Here is a 21,084-nt window from a genome sequence, read left to right as displayed (position 1 = left end):
CACTGTGTATAGACCATATGGCGGGTTAGACATGTAAATATACAACCGAGGCTATATGATTGCCTGCCGCTCAGCAAGACACCATCAGATAGATAATCTTTACATATCTACAATATGTTCTTCTTGTTTATTTTCTTTTCCAGAATGAAAGTTCAATTCCATTCAATACAGAAGTTCAGTACAATTTAACTTTCTTGAGAAAACCCAGACAATGATTAATGAGAACCTCTTGGGTGCACAGTTTATTAAAATGGCCATCTCAACCTTTCCTTTCTGGGTCATTGAGTGTAGATGTTACTTAGAGATAGACTGAATTAATGTCTTGATTTGACACCTTGGAGTTATATTTAACCATTTACACTAATGCACTTTTGTTGCCTGTTTTTCTTTTTGTGAAACTGGTCTAAAGTGATTGGTCAAGTGAGATTTAAAATCTTATTCTGCAAAAGGGTTCTGAGTCTTGTATTGGTAAAAGAAAACCACAAGCCAACTTTTCTGAACTGGTGCAAACTGTTTATTTAATTTATCTTTCATTTTCTTTTTACAAATCGTGTACAGAATAGGCATTTCAATGTAGCCCTAAAAACAAAAAGCTTTCCAATCCTTTAACTCCAAATCAACATGGTAATCAATGGAATATATTCTAGATTGTGACTTCAATAATATTACAGTCAGAAGTAACTCATACACAGAATAAAGGGCTCATGCACACGGTGTATGCAAATTGGTTTTCACTGTGTATATGTGCATTTTGGAGCTTATGCATTTTTATTTTACATACGTGAAAGTACAGCTACACATAGGTGTAAGCAATTTTGCGCTTGCCTCAGCGCAACTTTTGGTGTGTTACCAATGAGGCTTTTTTGCACGTGTATGAGCACATTTTACTGTACTTTTTGTACACACAGGACACAATCACTCCCCAGTTTAAATAACTATTTAGCTGAATGAGTTTCAGATGTGTTGTTTTTCCAGTGGAATTGCGCTACTTTTACGCATCTACTTGCATCGTATTTGCATGCATAGACTTCTATAGGGACCTTTGGTGCACAAATGCCCACAAAAATAGAGAATGTTGTGTTTTTTGTTTTTGCGCAAAATATGGGAATCGGCAGAAACCCATTGTAATCAATGGGTTGTATTCTCCATGTATTGCGTGCAATACACCCATGTGAAGCTGTCCTTACATCGCTATTCACGAAATTTTTCTGGCACACAAGATAATGCAAGAAGGCCCAATTGATGTCACTATTTTTAACCCACTGTTTCCTGGCAACATGCGTAAAAATGCAGTGACTATGCATGCAACTGTGTATTTTTTGCCCTTGTATGCGATCCCATTGATATTAATCGGCGATTTTGGTCCATGATTACAGACATGCTGTAGTCAGTCACGTGATTGGTTGATACATGGAAAAAACACTCATCTGAAATCCCTAATGGGGTGTGTGCTGTCTGTATTACGTCTGTAAAAAATATGGGCATCATATGGAAAGAAAATACACCCATGTGAATGCAACCTGACAGAGCCTAATTCTTAGGCTTCATTTACACGAGCGTATGTCGGCCGCACTTTCATGGCCGGCCGATATACACTGCCCAGCTGATGCATTGGTTCAAATGAGCGTATTCCTGCAGCGTAAAAGCATCCAGCCGGCCATGATAGCATATACAGTGTGCATTTCAGACGGGCACTTATACGCCAGCTAGGAAAGATAGTTCAGGAACTATCTATCTGCACGGAATATGGCATTGGCTCCCATAGACTCCTATGGGAGCCTACGGTAGCTGTCGGAGAAGGGAGGTAGGAGGAAGTTTAGCAGCGATTCTGTCAAACTCCCACCCCCTTCCCTCTTCCTCTCCTTGCTGGCTGTTTGCAATGGGAGGGGGCAGGAGCCGATGGGGGGCGGAAAGGGGGAAGCATTCCAGGCTCGGTGTATGTGTGTCGGACCTGGGTTTTCTGAACGGGTGCACAAACAGCAAATTTGTACACCGCTCACACAATTTTCGGTCATGCTTTGGCCGTGACACAGTCGACCAAAAATCGCTATGCTCATGTGAAAGAGCCCTTATATGGTTACACAAGATAAGTAGAACTCATCTTCTGAACAGAGTGATCGACAAATAAATGTTTACTATAAAATTATATATATATGTAATTTGCCCAATTTCAATCATTCTAGAGTATACTTTAAATAATAAACAATGATAGTAAAATGTCATTGCTGTTATTAACAATAGTACAAATGAATTACAGAAGTCATAACACTACAAGGAATATATATCTATTTACATATACTATAATTGACATTTTTAATAATTAAGTTTGCGGCCATGTTTTCTTCCTGCATGTTTCTTTCTCGATCCATTGATAACACACGTAAGACAATGTGCTTGATATTTGCTGACACTTGATGGTTCATTTTGAAGACCTGGAAGACAAGATAAAAATTCTATCACTTTAGTGCTAAGAGATCCACATAGAAGCAATTGAAACTCCAGCCACATAACCAGCCCTGGGATCTATTCAACTGCATGGAAGGTGCCTGTGGCCTGCTATTATCTAGGGTGTAGGTTTCATGGGCATCACTTCCTCATATGTATTATCCCTCCATAAATCCTCTCCCTCTGAGAATTTGATCATCATCTCCAAAGTCCAAGATTGTATTGTGGACAGAGACTGAGTATGTGGGAAGTGAAGACCCCAGGACACCAGGATTACCCTGCATGTCAAACTGCCTATACAAACCACTCTGATGTTTTAATCTTCATGTTAGCTTTGCCTGGATTTATCCATCGGCACTGGACCTCCTACAGCCAATATTGACCGGACGCCACTAGACCCTTCTGCCTTATTACTATGCACTTTCCAGTCATGGTAATTAGTTAGAAGTTGATGTCCTTCTAACCAACCATTTCATTTTATTCCTCATAGTATAATCAAATACCTATCTACTGCAAAATCCTGACAATTAACTTAAACAGTTCACCAAATAGATAAGTTCTTGAAATCAGTGCAAATTCCATTTTGTCACATATGTTGCTCAGTTACTATTTACAGATTTATTGAGATGCATAGGCATTAATTCCTTATAGTTGCTGCATATAACATTGATATATGATCCATATTGATTCATAAATATACCTGAAAGTGTTTGAGGGGGAAGGGGGGCAGACTATCAACCAGATGTGTCATTTGGAAGCTGAACTAGACAGAAAGCCTAGTCAAAGGGCATAAATATAGCAGAAGTCTATGGTACCCAGGAGTGTAACTATAGAGGATGCTGTGGATGCGGTTGCACCCGGGCCCAGAAGCCTTGGGGGGCCTATAAGGCCTCTCTTCTTCATATAGGGAGCCCAGTACTATGAATAAAGCATTATAGTTGGGGGCCCTGTTACAGGTTTTGCATGAGGGCCCAGAAGCTTCAAGTTACGCCTCTGATGGTACCTAAAAAAGTTGAAAACTCCATATTTTCTAACACATTTCTCCAAGTTTGGTCTTTCTGCCTTGAGTTTAGTATTTACTGCATCTCCCATATGCCACTGTTTAGATTCATATGCAGAATTATATAAGTCATTATTCTTATCAAAGCAACAGAAATATAAAACAGGGTTTTAAGCTTTTGTATGTGTTGTGATATTTGTTTGCTCTGTGCTTGGTTAGATGCTTAATTACTTTTCTTTTAATTATGTAAATTTATATCCTATTTTGCAAGTGCGTAATAAAACTTCTAGACCAAGGAAATTGATTCTATATGAAAGATGGCAATGAAGAAAAAGAACTTTAGGAAAAATGGCAACTGACAAACTATACTTCCAGAACTTTACGCTTACTGTATCATCTAATATATACAATTAGATAGATGTCTCCCATTTTAATCCTATTATTTACCTCTGACAATATGCATTGACTCTTAGCCTATCAGGACGTTGTTGATAAAGCTGATACTAGTATGAGCGGCATTGACCTACATCAATAGACTTTTGCAATAGGACCCTTTTACATGATAAATTGGAACAAACATGCACCCAGCGGTGACATAGGGATCGTATATTCTTCGCTTGACATGCATTTCCACTGAACAGTAATTAGGTATGTTTGATTGTTCATTAGAACATAACCACGCCTCTAGTCAACCCTTCTGCCACTTCTTTCTATTGAGCTAAAACGATTTTTAAGTCCACATGCGAGATCCAGCCAGCGATAATCTAATGATTTATCGCTAATTGTTTGGTCACTGCACACGTTTATATCTAACAATTATCATGCAAAACACTCGATCTTACAATTATTTGCACAATAATAGTGCCATGCAAAAGGCCTCCTAGCATGTAATCCATGCTAATATGCCCAAGTCAGATACATTCTTGCTTTACTTTTGAACCATGTATCTGTAACGCCTGTGCCATCCATCCACATCTGGTGACTTGGCATTAAATTTACACTGAACCAAGACACAGGCATCACATTGTCTTCCTGTTGGCACAATACAGTCACAGCCTGCGTACAATCGGCTATAATCGTTCTATTACTTTAAATCATTCTTATTGTTATGCAAAAAGTGCCAGCCTTTAACTCTGAAATTACTCTCCAGCCTCTGGCTTTCCCACACAAAATATTGTGAACATAATTTTAATTTCCTAAGCACTGGCACATTTCCTTCTTTTCCAACTAATAGAGATCTCTTTCTTCGCTTATTTCCCATTCATGCACTTAGGGAGGTGTTGCCACCCCACCCCCTCTGTACACCCCATTGCCCATTTCGCAAAATCATGGGGAGAAACTTTCTGGACAATTTAATCTCTCCAGGGTGTTACTTAGCTAAACCCCTTTCACTATCAGGTTTTCTTCACCCCTCCTCTCCCTCTCTCCCTTATTTTCCTTCAAGTCTAGATTAAATTTTGCAACCCCTGATATCTTTCTTTCTCTTGCAGACACATGCTGCTTATGTAAATGAAGTTCTTTATACTCCCTCCCCATCTAAGAACTTCAGACTTAAATGTGTGCAAAAGCTGCTCTCCCCTGCTAACTCTTTAGCACAATTACACCTCTATTCTGTTACAGGGGCCTGGTGAGGGGAAAAAATCATTTTAAACTAATAACACGTGCTGGCTGGCTTGGATAATTACTGGGAAGTCGGCTTATAAGAGCGGTTAAATATTCGGTACAAATGAATAAAAGACAAACTGGACATTTCATGGTTATGTTTCACATTACATTATCCCAATGCTGCATGCTGCAGCTGAGCTTTTTGTATATGCAGGATGGCCATGGAAAAATGGGAAAAACCTGCTAATAAAGATCTATTATATGGCAATCATGATAATGAGATAGAGAGATAGATAGATATGAGATAGATAGAATAAAGATAGATAGATAGATAGATAGATAGGAGATAAATAGAAAGATATATAGATAGATAGATATGAGATAGATAGATAGATAGGAGATAAATAGATAGATAGATAGATAGATAGATAGATAGATAGATAGATAGATAGATATGAAATAGATAGATAGATATGAGATAGATAGATAGTATGAAGATAGATAGATAGATAGATAGATAGATAGACAGATAGATAGATATAGATACATAGATATGAGAGATATAGATAGATAGATAAATATGAGAGATACATAGATAGATGAGATAGATATGATGCAAATGATAAATAGATATAGATTGATAGATATGAGATAAACAGATAGATAGATAGATTGAAGATAGACAGAATAAAGATAGATAGATAGATAGATAGATATGAGATAGATATGATGCAGATGATAAATAAATAGATAGATAGATAGATAGATAGATAGATAAGAGATAGATAGGAGATAGATAGATAGATATGAGATAGATAGATAGTATGAAGATAGATAGATAGATAGATAGATATAGATAGATAGGTATGAGAGATATAGATAGATAGATATGAGAGATATAGATAGATAGATAAATATGAGAGAGATACATAGATAGATGAGATAGATATGATGCAGATGATAAATAGATATAGATTGATAGATATGAGATAAACAGATAGATTGATTGAAGATAGATAGAATAAAGATAGATAGATATGAGATAGATATGATGCAGATGATAAATAAATAGATAGATAGATATATAGAAATGACATAGATATGTGATCGATAGGTAGATAGATAGATAGATAGATAGATAGATAGGTATGACATAGATAGAGGGATGATAGATAGATAGATAGATAGATAGATATGAGATAGATATATAGATATGACATAGATATGTGATAGATAGATAGATAGATAGATAGATAGATAGATAGATAGATAGATAGATAGATAGATAGATAGATAGATAGGACATAGATAGAGGGATGATAGATAGATAGATAGATAGATAGATAGTTGCACATTTTTATAGATGCTTCATACATGGCCGTGTGCATGCAACTGATGCAATATTATATTTATGGCTGCTCTCTGACTGCTACATAAAGATTAATCATGGTAGAGCCAAGGGGGTGGGAGCAATACAGATAAAATATTAGGCTGTGAACAGTCGAAGCATTTGCATAGCTAAGTTAAAAAGGCCATTTTGTTAGTCAAAGTTTGCATGTACGGATTGTAAGGGAGCAGACAGGCTTGCAACTCCATAGCTTCTTTCTTTGAACGTATTTCTGCGGACATTGTCCTCTTCGCCTCCTTGTTTCATACTCCAGTTTATGCATGGTCTTGTGTAAAGACAAATAGACAAAGCAGGAGGGGGGAAGCTCTTTTTTTCTCCCAAAGACACAGAGGAATGTGTCAAAGATGGAGAGAGAAAAAAGAGGAGAAGAGTGGGAACATCAAGGCCCCTGACTAATGAATATCAAGTTTGCCCTTGAACCTCACTGGGCTTTGCCATTCCCAGGCCCCAGACAAGGGCTGAGGCATGTCTGAGACCAGCTGCAGGGGGACTGGACTATGGCTCATCTCAGACACTTTGACAGGCCAGGCTTTTGCTGTGCATATTTCGGGCCTGCCTAGCATCTCCCCTGGCAACCAGGCAGAACAGGAGACCCGGCCAGAATCCCGCCTGTGCTCTGCAGAGCAGCCAGCTAGGGGAGCGACTGTCTGCAAGCATCAGAGAACTCTTTCCATGCTGGTTTCATCTGTCACAATGACAAGAACTTCTCACACAATTCATGTGGGTGTAGACTTGGGAATGATGATAAAACCTATAGCGTTCTGCATACTCCCTTTTCAGAAGCATTGCACAAACCCATTCACATTACGCAGGTTTGAAAGTCCCTAATGCATTTTGTTGCAGTAACTGGAAGCTTTTAGGCACATAATTTGGCCAAACCATGTCAAAACTCTTTACAGGAACCTAGTCATTAGACGGAGATCCAACTTATGCAGGTGCTTAACTCCCTTTTAGAGTGTTAGGAATGTAAATTTGGTAAATGTGTAAAGACTGCATTTATTATGCGGAAGGAATAAATACACACGACTCCCTATTTATATATATATATATATATATATATATATATATATATATATATATATATATATATATATATATATATATATAATGTCAAAACTGGATAGGACAAAGCTCTTGCTGTTTCATGGGCTGAAGCATTTTGCAACAAAGTTGCAGAGTGCATCATCCTGGAGTTCTGCTCCCAAATCTGCAAAGCTAAATGTGGATTTTGAAGCAAAATTGACGGCAGAATTCTACCATTTTCATTCCACATCAAAATCTACACATTATGCAGTATGGATTTTTGTGCAGAATGTTCTGCAAGAACGCAAATTCTGCAATTGTTCTTGTGGAACAATTCTGCCCATGTGAAAGCTCCCTCAGGACTCGTAAGGACACGTATTTGCACGTGTATTTCTGCGTGCAAAAATTATGCGCACAATAGAACCCATTTCCTAATATTGTGCACACATTTTTCACGCATGTAAAAGAAATTGCACCTTGCTTGTGCAATATACAAGGAGATGCGTAAAACACTGCGCAATTCTGCAGGAAAAAGAACACATCTGAACTCATTAAGCTGAATCGCCATTTAACTCGGGTCGTGTTCACCTGCCCAACGCAAATTGACATGCCTTACGAATGCAAAAAGTACAGTAAAATACACCAATACGCACACAAAAAGCCTCATACATAGCACAAGCCATGTGCAAAAACGCATACGCCTTGTGAAAGAGACGTTAAGCTGTTTTTATGCAAGGGATACTTGTGCACGGGTTCTGTGCGATTGCAATGCACACAGAACTTCCACGTGAAAAGAACCAATAGCGCAATATCAAAAAATTGCAAACTACCCATTATTTCCCTTCAGGAACATAAAAAAAAAATTCATTACATTCGCAAGCCAGGCAAATTGCATGCGCGTGCAATGTATTTTATCCATATCAACTACTGGAACAACATGTGATATTTTTACACGCATGCAGAAGCCTGAAAATCGCAGGTTAAACAAGTGTGACAAAGGTCAGATTTTCTTATTTATATCGCACTCACAGCCTTACGCCCGATGAACGTATGATACAAACTGTAAATATATTTTGCATTTGCATCTGATGGGACTAATAAAAGTGGCTCCACAAGGTATATGGACAGGCGTACATCAGCCATTACATTGTAAAGTGCAGTTGACTACACGTCCGCGCAGGTCAATACCCTTTCTGCCATACATTTACCCATTAGTGTACGGCACATCAGCTTCTATGTTGAGAGGTTTTACGCAGCCAGGACTCTACTATGTGAATGTCTTCAGTATGTCCTATATAGATCCTATAGATTGTATCATTGTATAACAAAAGATGATTTGATCATTTACATTTTTAATATATACTTTTATGTTTATTCTGATTCATTAGATTTTATGTTAGAAAAAATATATTAAAATGGTCTAGCGTTGGATTTTTATACTTTGAAGAATCTGCGGAAAATTCTGCAACAAGATCCACACAGGGATTTTAGTGCGGATTTCTGCAGCGGCAAATTCTGCTGATCCTGGCGGACTGATTCCTCCCGTGTGAAAGAACCCTTATGGACACAAAACCTAACTATTCTAAATCACGTTCATGTATGTTGTATTAAAAGTGTTTGCATTTAAGTTGGTGCTTTTGTCTTGCGCTCCATCTTTGGATAATTACATTTAAATTTTAAGCAATTCTACAGATCAGTAAAAAAAGAAAGGTTTTAGTAATGTGAGTATTATATCTATTTATTGGCATTGTCTTGATAGCTGAAACAGGGAGAATTTTCAGGTGGCTGATTTCACTAACAGCACCACTCCCCCCTTTATCTGTGTGCAGTGGTCTGTTTCATCATGACTGTATCACTGCGGAACAGACCACTGAACCCACACAAGGGAGGTTCTGACTTCCATAAGACACAATTAGTGAAGTGAATTATGTTACGATTTTTATTTCTGTTTTTATCATGGAGTTCGATGTAAGACGACGACAATAAATAATTCATGTTATGAAAGCTGCTTTTTGCTCTCTATAAATGCAATAATTGATGGGATGGTTTTACACAGAGGCTTTTCTGGTGGTTTTCAATGCAATTTTTTGAGCCAAAGTGGATCCAACAAGGAGAAGTACAAGTTTTTCCTTTGTATTTCCCATTCATTTTAAATCCACCTCTAGCTTTGGCTCAAAAAATGGCATCCAAACCTGCTACAAAAAACCTATGAGTGAAATAGTCCTAAGGCCTCGCTCACATGAGCGCAAAATAGGCACATCGAAAAATTGTGGCTAGTATAACCAATAGTTTCCTATGGATTCTTTCAGATGAATGATTTTTTTGACGCGCCAAAGAAATCAGACTGCAAAAGATAGGACATAGACACGTTGTTTCAATGACAACATTTTTGGCTGTGTCAACAGATAGGACCAGACCTATCTTTTGACTGAAAAGCACTGGAGGCTTAATAGAATGCTGTGGGAGCTGAAAAAAGGAAGGGTGAGCGGAAAACGTACTAATACTAGCTGTGACATGCTTGCAGCTAGTATTTGTTCACGAGATTTAATACTCAGATAGCTGTGATGTTTTAGGGCGGCTACCAGTGCGCTAAAATGATGTTCGTGTGAATGAGGCCTTTCATACGGAACTGAATTGTGCCGCAGGACGCAGCCAAATCCACAGCTACAAAATTCCACACCAAAATCCACAAGTCTAACTGCAGATTTTTATGCGGAATTGCCGGTTGGCGTTCAAGCATTTTCAATTATGCATCAAAACCCGCAGATGCCTGTGCATTTTGGTGCAGAATTTATGACGGCTTACGGTGCATCCTGTGTAGAGATGAGCGAACCTACTCGGCCATGCCCCTTTTTCGCCCGAGCGCCGCGATTTTCGAGTACTTCCGTACTCGGGCGAAAAGATTCGGGGGGCGCCGTGGGTGAGTGGGGGGTTGCAGCGGGGAGTGGGGGGGAGAGGGAGAGAGAGAGGGCTCCCCCCTGTTCCCCGCTGCTACCTCTCGCTCCGCCACGCCTCCCCCCGCCCCCCCGGCGCCCCCCGAATCTTTTCACCCGAGTACGGAAGTACTCGAAAATTGCGGTGCTCGATCGAGTAATTACTTGAAACGAGTAGGTTCGCTCATGTCTAATCCTGTGGCGTAATTTGTCTTGCGTGAAAGGTCCCTTAGGCTATTTTCGTACACGATGTCTGAGCTGTGATGAGGTGTGCGGAATTTGCTGTGGTTTTTGTTGATAAATATGTAGATGTAGTTGCATTGTTACCTGCGGATTTTCGGCCATGGAATGTGTTGTCCTTCTGTGATCTGATAGCGGTATTCCTGCACTGAGGTCACTCTGGAAAACTTTATTTTCAAACAACAACGAATGCGGATTTTGGTGATTTTTATGTTTTACATTTATCTCTATGGCAAAATCTACTGCAATCTACCTCTTTCATAGCGCAACTATATTGCGCTGAAGCGTGCGCAATTGTGCATACGCTCGTGTGAAGCTGTTTTAAGTGTGAAGGAGATTTGTAAATCTTGGATTAGGAATTGTAGTTTAAATGCTATGGAATTTCCACAGTTTTTGTGGTAGATTTACAGGTAGTTTTCTTTATACCCAAAGCTTATGCAGTGTAAAGAAATAGAAGGACATTCTCACACACCCCAGACTATTCACACTCCACGGAAACATTGGCACCGAGCTAAACATGTGTAACATGCAGATTTTGAAGTGGATTTGCAAATGGCTAAATTCAGAGATGTAACTTGAAGCTCCTGGGCCCCAATGCAAAACCAGTAACAGGGCCCCCAACTATAATGCTTTATTCATAGTACTGGGCTCCCTATATGAAGAAGAGAGGCCTTATGGGTCCCTACAGCTCCTGGGTCCGAGTGCAACTGCATCTCCTGCATCCCCTATAGTTAAGCTCCTGGCTAAACTCAGCGCATAATCCGCTTGTTAGATATACAGATTTTGGTGCAAATTTCAAAAGCAGAATATACTGCTGTGTGTTGTGGAATAATCCAATAAGGGCTTAAACACATGACTGTGCTTGCGGAGCTTTTTGCGGTTATCCAAATCACAGCCGCAAAAAGGGCAAACCAAGTTGGAGTTATTCTTCGTTCATCCAATTTGTGGCTGAGTTAGTCACAATTTTTTAGCGCGGTTAACTCAGCATCAAAATGACGCCTGTGTGAACTAACCCTTAGGCCATCTTCATGTGCAGCATGAAGGCTGCAGAATTTCCGCTGTGGATTTTGCTGTGGAAATTCCACAGCATTCACAGAACAAGTCTCCTTTATAGGGCTGGCTCCTTCACATAAGCGTATTTGGAAGCGTGTTTAGACATGCAAAGTTTGCATGCGCAATACGCAAAGGATAGAGTGCTTTGATTTCAATGGGTCCGTTCTAATTTCCAGATTTTGAAGGACATGCTCTATTTTCCTGCTCATCTGTGCAGCAGAGATCCCCATAGAAGTGCATGGGAGATGCAAAAATGTGTGCTCAGTGCACGCGCTTATGTGCAATACGCTGCGCAAATGATCATGCCCTGCGTGTGCAAAAGGTATATTACAATGCGCCAATACGCATGCAAATCAACCTTGTTCCTAGAGCACATATAATGCGCTGAAGCATGCACATTTGCGCATACGGACATGTTAAGGAGCTCTAATACGGTGCAAAAATTTTCTGCATTGAATCCACAGTGTTTTATTAAAAAGTTTCACACGAGTGTAAGCGCAAGTTCACACGCTTTACCGCAACATTTTTGCACCGTGAACGAGGCTTTTTTTTTACATCTGTATCAGCATATCTTACTGTATTTATGTTCTTTTGTACGTAATAAAAAACAAACGTCCTGATTGAAATGGCTAATTAGTTCCATATGTGTTCTTTTACCAGTTCAAGTACGCAGTGTTTCCCGCATCTCCTTGCGGATTGCTTGCACATTTGCACAGTCCCTATTGACTTCTATGGGGACCTTTGTTGCGCAAATACGCAGGAAAATAGAGCATGTATTGTCTTTTTGTGCACAGCTGAAAGGTGCATGCAAAATACATGGATGTGAAGTCAATGGGTTCTATTCACTGTGTATTGTGCGCACGCTAATATGCACGCAGATATGTTTGTGTGAAGCCAGCTTTAGGGCTCCTTTATATGGGCATGTTTGCACACACAATACGCAGAGAATAGAATCCCTTTTTTTTAATGCCTTTGTTTTTATTCTTTTTTTATTTGCGCACAATACCCTTAGGCCTCGGTCAGATGAGCGTTGCTTACACGCTGCTACAGCAGCGTGTAAACCATGCTTCTATAGTAACCAATAGATTGCTATGGAAGCGCTCACATGAATGCTTTTTAGAAGTGCAGAATCTGCACTTCTAAAAAGAATGGACAGCGAATGCTGACTCGCCTGTCAGCTCCGTGGTGCGCAGCGGTGCAGGGTGCTTACCATAGGCTCCTATGGGAGCTGTGAAAGCAGGCTGCCCACACAACGGACATGTAAACAGGCTGCTCTGCACAGCTAGGGGCAGCCCCATTTATGTGCATAATCCCTGCATGTCAGCAGCGTGATTTACACGTTGCTTAGCAGCGTGTAAGCTATGCTCGTCTGACCGAGCCCTAAGGGCTCCTTCACACTAGCGCGCATGTGCATGCATTGCGCTGATGGTACAACCCATTGTTTTCAACAGGTTCCTTCATAGTTTTGCACACCATGCTCTATTTATTTACGCATTTGTGCACCAAAGGCACAATAGGAGTGCCTTTCAACTGTGCAATTTCACAGAGAAACTAATTAGTCTGCATAGCCTGTTCAATTTCGACACGGTCCCCAGCAGCGCAGAAAGTACAGTAAAAAAAGCGTTTATACATGCGCGATAGCGCAACATTCACAGCTCAAAAAGCCACACTATTGCGAGCGTACCTGTGCTTTCGCACATGTGAAGCAGCCCTGAGTCCTTCCTTTGTATTTCCCATGCCTTTCGAATACACTTCTTGCTTTGGCTTAAAATACTGCATTAAAACTGCATTAGGCCACTTTCAGATGAGCGCATTATAACTCCGTATTTAGTCTTTAATTTGCAGGGCCAATATATATATATATATATATATATAGATGTATCTATTCACATGGTTCTATTTTTCACAGCCCTTTTTTTTTAAAACAAAGCCTGACCTATTTTTTGCATATTTGCCTCTGTATTGCTATTCTTTTCTATTGAGCAAATACTAATTAGTATTTGCCCAGTAGAAAATAGAATATGTGGAGGCAAATACTGATGAAAACGTAAATTACATACAGCTATGTCCATAATACGGACATGTTTCCATATGCTTGTCTGAAACCAGCCTTAGGCCGGTTTCAGACAAGCATATTTTCACGCATCTACAATGCAGATCCGTAAGGGGCCATTCACACGGGTTGGAATGCGCCGATCAATGCACCGCAAGATGCATTAAATTCAGCACCAAAATCCGCAGGCTACCTGCAGCATGCCTGCAATTCCACATCAACATCTACAATTAGACCATTCTGCGGGTTTGGCTGCGTTTTGTGGCGTAATTTCTTCCCATGTTAAAGGTCCCTCACATGTTACAGATGACATTGCAACCATATATCATCAGTATCTGCCTCCATATTTGCCATCATTGTTTTTTTTCTACTGGGCAAATACTAATACATATTTGTCCAATAGAAAATAATACCAATAAATGGAAATGCAAAAGCAAAAATGGACAAAAAATAGCGCATGCTCTGTTTTTAAAACAGGGCCATGAAAACTACAGCCATGTAACTAGATACATAGACAAGCATAATACGGACAAATATGGAGTAAAAATACGCTTGTTTTAAAGCGGCCTAGTGGCAAACTGAAGTTTTATTTTAAGTGGAATTTGAGCATTAAGAAAGCTAGTTATTTGTAAATAAATCCATTTTTGCTCAATTCTATGTAACATATTGATACTATATATTTTAATGATATTAAAATATAGATACGTCTACTTTTTGACTTTTGCCAAGCCTGTGCTATTATAATACAAGAATGTGCTCCTTCTTTTCTCCTTCAGAATAAGATCCTAATAAAATCCACAAGCACACGAGTCAATTCCACGCAACTGTGCTCACACCAGCAAGAGATGCAAAGCCACGCATAAGGTCTCATCCCCGGCTTTACACGCCACTCTGCCTTGAATTCTCTGCTGTTACTGGCACAAAGCCCCAAACAGCCCATCCGTGGATTATCACCCTTATCTGCAGATTAGAACGGACAGGGCCACAGCTGAGCTTGGAAGCATGCAAAGGAACGCCCACTCTTTTCTTCTGCACAGAACCATTTAACATACTGAAGTGTTTCTTGTGGAAGCCTTAGCTAGACTAAATACCTTCCTGATACCAAGCAATAGAAATTACCAGCAATAACTCAGGAGCATCAATTAGACTTGTAGAATCTCAAGTCACGGAAACGGCTCTCTATAAACTAGAACACATCGGGTCTAAGATGCAGATCTTCTCTGTGGATCCTCTTGCAATCCCCCTTCTTCTATTTCTGCCACTGCAATGGGCTCAATGCTTAAAAATTGCTACAGCTTTGCCAGAAACCGGAAACAGGAGCTAAAACAAAACTATCCATTCAGTCAATCTAAACGAAGCGGAATCAAGGTGTAAAAATGTACAACCGATTGTGAATTTAACCCTAAATGATAACTACATTAACAGATATAACAGCGCTAGGCCTCCTCGTTACTTCCGTCCCAATCTGGAAATGCACAGGTGGTCCTATAATTACACAATTAATGAAGCGCTAGAGATATGATCAACCTACATTTTGCTGCTGCAAGACAACGCCGACACACAACAAGAACGGCAGATACTTCGCCAGAATGAATCATTTCATGTAGCTCACTGTCTCGTAGCCTGGGTGCAGTGAAAGGGTTAATCTTCCTCTTCTGACATAGCCAAGGCACAGGCTGATTACGTGACTTTAACTGGGCCAACCAGCCTTTCCAGAGAAAATACATTATCCCCATATTCATTAAGAAGCTTTCCTCATATGGAAATTTTTTTTATCCCTGCAGGCATATCTTTTTCAGATCAACATGGTAAAGATTCTACAAAGCAATTTGTAGCTCGTAATGAAGATCTTGTAAGTAAAGAAACTGTCCACTTATACCAAAAATGTTTATGCACAAGGAAAATATTTGTGTTTTTTTTTTTAGTAAATGACAAAGAACATGCACAATAGCTATGATGGAGTTCCCGCTGCATGTGAGCTGCCTATAAACTAGTGCTAGCTGTAATAACTAATCAGGATGCTACTATTACTTTCCCACAGGAGACTTAGAATCTGATTGGATGCTATGTATCATTTTTGCAAGGTATGATATATAGTTTGCATATGCTATGGTGGTGCTATCAACAATAAAAAGCCCAGCTTGGCTCTGACCTTGCAGTTTCATAGCCACTGAAGAACCACAAAAATAGCCAAACAGGGTCCAACTGGTGGATCACAAGGTCTTCCGAGCCATAACAGGATGGAGGAGGTCCAACAAGATAGAATACCAAATTGGAAACCTACACATTTCTTTGGTTTGGAATTATTACAAACACCTTATTAAAGCTTATTGATGTGAGCTGTGTATAATTATAATATAAATTATAAGGCAAGCATAGAAGTGCACTGGTTCTGCTTAGTTGGAAGTTGGGCTCTCAAAATTATGGTCCTCCAGTGGAAGGTATCCCAATTCAATACTGTCATTTACCCTCATGTGGTACCATGGCGTCTATTTGACCCAAGCCCAATTCACTGTAGTCTTGCACTTTGAAACCGGTACCACATGAGGGTTAAATAACCGAATGACTGAACAATTCTAGGTATGTGAAATAAGCATATCAGAAAATTAGAAAAATACTAAACCCTATCTCTTATGGTTTGTAAAAAAAAACTGCAGATACAGTCGTAAAAACACACTAGATAAATGTGTCAAGAATACAATCTCCTAGCAACTTGTTTGTCTTTAGAGAATATGCTAAGTATAGTACACAATGCTGATATCACTTATGACACTGTCATCCTTAACCATCAGCTGTGAATTCATTTTTCTTATTTCTCCATCCATTATATTTTCCTATAGCCTTACAAAATGCCACAGGCAGCAACTGAGATGGGGTGGGGGTCCAACTTTGTAATATACAAATCCCTCTGTAATAGTAGTTTTCTCTACTCTCTGTGCTTCTGATCTCCTCCACCATCCCCTTGCACTGTCACACAGCCCTCTGTAATAGTAGCTTTTGCTGTTCTCTGTGCTTCTGATCTCCTCCACCATCCCCTGGAACTGTCACACAGCCCTCTGTAATAGTAGCTTTTGCTGTTCTCTGTGCTTCTGATCTCCTCCACCATCCCCTGGAACTGTCACACAGCCCTCTGTAATAGTAGCTTTTGCTGCTCTCTGTCCTTCTGATCTACTCTACTATCCCCTGGAACTGTCATAAAGCCCTCTGTAATAGTAACTTTCTCTGCTTTCTGTCCTTCTGATCTCCTCCACCATCCTCCGGCACTGTAATAAAGCCCTCTGTAATGGCTCAGTGGAAAGGCAATGAATACGTGTTCACAACAGTGCAGCCGGTGAGGGGAGGAGTTAGTCAGTTGACACTGACAGAATTTGAGACCTTCAGTCTGTACTGTCTTGGAAAACAATCCAGGCATAGAAATCAAATAATCTGAAAAGTTTAAGGAAAACCAAGTACAAAATCTTCATTTCCAAATACACATTGATTAAAAAAAAAGTACTAAGGTTTACATAGCCTTCAAGTTCAACAGTAACATGAAGATTTTGTTACAATTTCTGTGTCAGTGAAACATAAATATGTCTGAGTTGAGAAAGAAATCAAGTAATCAAAGAAGCCCCTCTAGAAAACATTAAGTTGTAACATACTACGTAAGGCCGGAAAAATAAAATGTCCATCCAGTTAAGCCAATTACCCCCAATGTTGATTCAGATGTCACTTACTACTGGATGGTGGCTGGGCCTCGTCAATTAGACTGAATGTTTTTAACAGCTGGCTTCAGAAGGATGATATATTTCAAACATTAATTTCAATAACATTAATATTTCAAACTATGCCATAAAATTTGGAGATTTAGGAGTACCGCGAATCAAAACAAAAAAGTGCCCACGAGTGATCACGGTTTTCTGCGTGGATTTCCGCGGTTTCACTTTCTTCGATATCAATCGAGCCCTCCCCAGGCGAATCCGCAGTAAAATAAAACATGCTGCGATTTTTTTCACGCTCGAGGAAATCTGCGGTACAAATTTGCATGTGTGTGTTGGCAGGCGGAAAGCTATCAGCTTCAATAAAACCTTGCCACTGCAGAATTCACGCGCGGATTTTCGCCAAGGGAAACGCGACGCAAATCCGTCCATGGGCATTCACCTAAATCTGATTTTTTACATTTTTGTTCTTCAGTGTTCTATATATTAGAACTTTCTAGCCATGTTTATATTACTACAGTTTTCTAAAATGACACATCCAACAATAAACACCACACCAAACATGATTCCCAAAACATGATGTGTAGCAGCCACAAGAGTAAACTTTGATGAATGTTCTTGAGTAGGTTGTTCATGTTCTTGGCACAAATTAGCACTGAGGTGTACACATTGGAGATTAGAGGAAGAAATACAAGCAGGAATGGTGTAAAGTAATTAAAATATTTCTACAACTGCTTCTGATCCACCCTAAAAATATGCTTCTATGCGGTCCACTTATCATTATCATTCTCAGGATAGGTCATCAATAATAGATTGGCGGGAGTCAGTCTTCCAGAATCCCTGCTGATCAGCTGTTCTCTTGGTTGGTACACTTGTGTACTAAGCTGATTTCTGCAGGAAGCAAACAGCTCTATCCCCACTGCAGTGGCCAGACTTGGTATTACATGCATTGAAATAAATTGGAACTTTGCCTGTAATACCAAGCCTGACCACAGAGCTGTCTGTTTTCTACAGAAATCAGCTCACTTCATGACCACACTGGCCCAAGCAATAGCTTATCAGCAAGGGTCCTGGGTGGTAGACCCCAGCCGATCTACTATTGATGATAAGCCATGAATAGTTTAGAACTGGACAACCCTTTAATAGATAGGAGAATTCTGAAAGTATGAAGAAACATTCTTTAAAGACAGTTTTGTCATTATAGTCGCAAATCCCAGCCAACCGCAGTCCAATGACATTGTAGGGAATCGATTGAAGAAGAAATAGATTGAGAACAGCACACTTGTCCCACAATTTAGTGAATACAGCAGTCATCCAGGATCAGCCCTCATCCATCAATAGCACCATAAAAAAAGGAAATTGGGGATCAGCAATATGATCCCCGTAACTTTACTGTGGCAGAAAATGCACCCAACAACCTTTCGGCTCAATCTGCTCAATCTTGTTGAGCCGAAACTTGGCTGGGTTATTTCCTACTACAATAAACTTGCAATGATGATATGCTGACATCCAATCTTCTTTTTCTATGGCGTGATGGGTAATAGAAAAAAAGGCTATGACAACATGCGAATGTATTTAAGATGAGTAGGTGCCACATATTATAGTAGGAGAAAAGTAGAGACTGATTGAAAGAGTTTTGTTGTATTAGTAATGTTGTATGTGAATTGTATTTTATCTGGTTCCACTGGTTTCATTTTGCTCCTTAAGAACTGCCAGCCAAGCAATTTGAAGTAGATTGAAATCATGTGTCAAAGTGAGCCAGCAAGCCCGGCTTGTCATTTGATATGCTTTTAAAACATTGCTAGCATGAAAAATTGTTATGCACTAATAACAGGTATGTCACAAAGCCACAATAGTTGTTGCATCCTGCGAAGTCTTGATGTGTGAGTAAAGGCTCAACAGCCCCCTTGGTAGGGCCACAGTATTATTCATCATTAAGTTTCATTATTACTTCGTACGCCTTTCATTTAAATGTCAGGACAAGGTGCAAGGCTATACTTTAACCATAATGGCAGGTCCACTTTTTCATTGCTTGTCTTACTTTTCAATCATTTGATTCTCAATGTATAGGCATTGAAATTCCAGATGACTTTCATGCATTTATTTCAGAACTTAGATTGGTGGATGTAATTTTATTTTTCATTTCATTTGGTTGCTTACTCAACAATCGAAAATGTTATTACATCCAGTATATATCAATGCTGCACTGACAAACTCTAGTGTCTAAAATCTCATTGCAAATGTCTACTGTGAGTTATCAAGCCATTACACAAAATCTGCATATAAACTAATTGCCAGAATTCTAGGAAGGGCTGTGAGTTTTGTGTTTTTATGTTTGCTGTTTTTTTTTTTTACTATTTTTAGATTATTCTTAATTTTACATTATAGAGCATTCACTTGTTTATTAGGCTGTTCTGTTAATTTCAGTTTGCACTGCTCCACTGTCCTGCTATCATGTGATTTAAAGGAATGTTTCACCTGTATTTTGTCTTACTAATTAAAACCAGATAGTGAAATATTTTCCATTTGTCTTATGTGTTTTTAAATTTTTTGACTGTAGAATTTTAAAATTCTGCTTACTGTACATGACTAGGGGGATGACAATTTGCATGAGCTGCATTAAAGCCTCATTCAGACGGGCGACTTTTACACGCTGCTGCAGCAACATGTTAACCACGCTTCTATAGCAACCAATATGTTGCTATGGCAGTGCTCACACAGACCCTTTTTAGAAGTGGAGAATCTGTGCTTCTAAAAAAAAATGGACAGCGAGTGCCGAATCGCCAGTCAGCTCCGTGCTGCGCCGCTGTCCAGGGTGCTTACCATAGGCTCCTATGGGAGCCGTGGAAGTAGGCTGCCTACATTACGGACATGTGAACGGGCTGCTCCACAGAGCTAGGTGCAGCCCATTCATGCACAAAATTCCCTTCATGTCAGGAGCATGGTTTACACGCTGCTTAGCAGCGTGTAAACCATGCTAGTTTGAATGAGCCCTAAAGATGTACTTCACTGCCGCATCATAAGTCATAGATACAATAGACAGGAGGTGACACATTCACTTCTGTGGGAAATTGTTATAGGCATGCTCTGTGAGGGAAAGGAAGGAGGTAAGCTGTGACTATCATATATTTTGAATGGAGGAGAAGGAATTTTTTCCCTTAAATGAGGAAAATTGGCTTCTACCTCATTGTTTTTTTTACCTTCCTCAACATTCATGGGGTAATAGGCTGAATTGGATGGACATATGTCTTTTTTCGGCCTTACATGCTATGCTACTACGTTACCTTTCATTATAATCCAGCATGTGGTGATAATAAGATGACTACTGAAAATTATCTCTACAGGACAGGAAACATAAAACTATTGGTAAGCTTAGGGATCAATGTGAAAACTGCAGGATATTAGAATTTTTTAAGGAATTTTTTTAAAAATCACCTAAAATGACGATGATGCATTCTTTTTAACTGTCCAATCAAGGACTTTTATTGGATCCTAGGGCACTCACACTGAGAAGTAGGGCAACGCTATGCAGAATCTCCTTCAACATATTAAAATTCAATTATTTTATTTGTATATTGTTTGTGCTCATTTTAATACTTGCTTATGCATCACTGATATCTGATATA

The 21,084-nt window shown here is 39.5% G+C and overlaps 1 long non-coding RNA gene across 3 annotated transcripts in view; it reads right to left on the bottom strand.

Moving 5' to 3' along the window:
- Window positions 1-533: 533 nt before the first annotated feature.
- LOC136610779 (uncharacterized) overlaps window positions 534-21,084 on the bottom strand; it is a 65,454-nt gene continuing 44,903 nt past the window's right edge. For all 3 annotated transcript variants that reach the window (XR_010790167.1, XR_010790166.1, XR_010790165.1), the window contains one exon: window positions 534-2,432. This is a non-coding gene — a long non-coding RNA (uncharacterized lncRNA). The remainder of the gene's footprint in view (window positions 2,433-21,084) is intronic.

This window comes from Eleutherodactylus coqui, chromosome 2 (genome assembly GCF_035609145.1).
Source record: "Eleutherodactylus coqui strain aEleCoq1 chromosome 2, aEleCoq1.hap1, whole genome shotgun sequence".
Classification (NCBI taxonomy): domain Eukaryota; kingdom Metazoa; phylum Chordata; class Amphibia; order Anura; family Eleutherodactylidae; genus Eleutherodactylus; species Eleutherodactylus coqui.
Note: the sequence above shows the minus strand (reverse complement) of the source record. Positions and strands in the feature narration are given on the sequence as shown.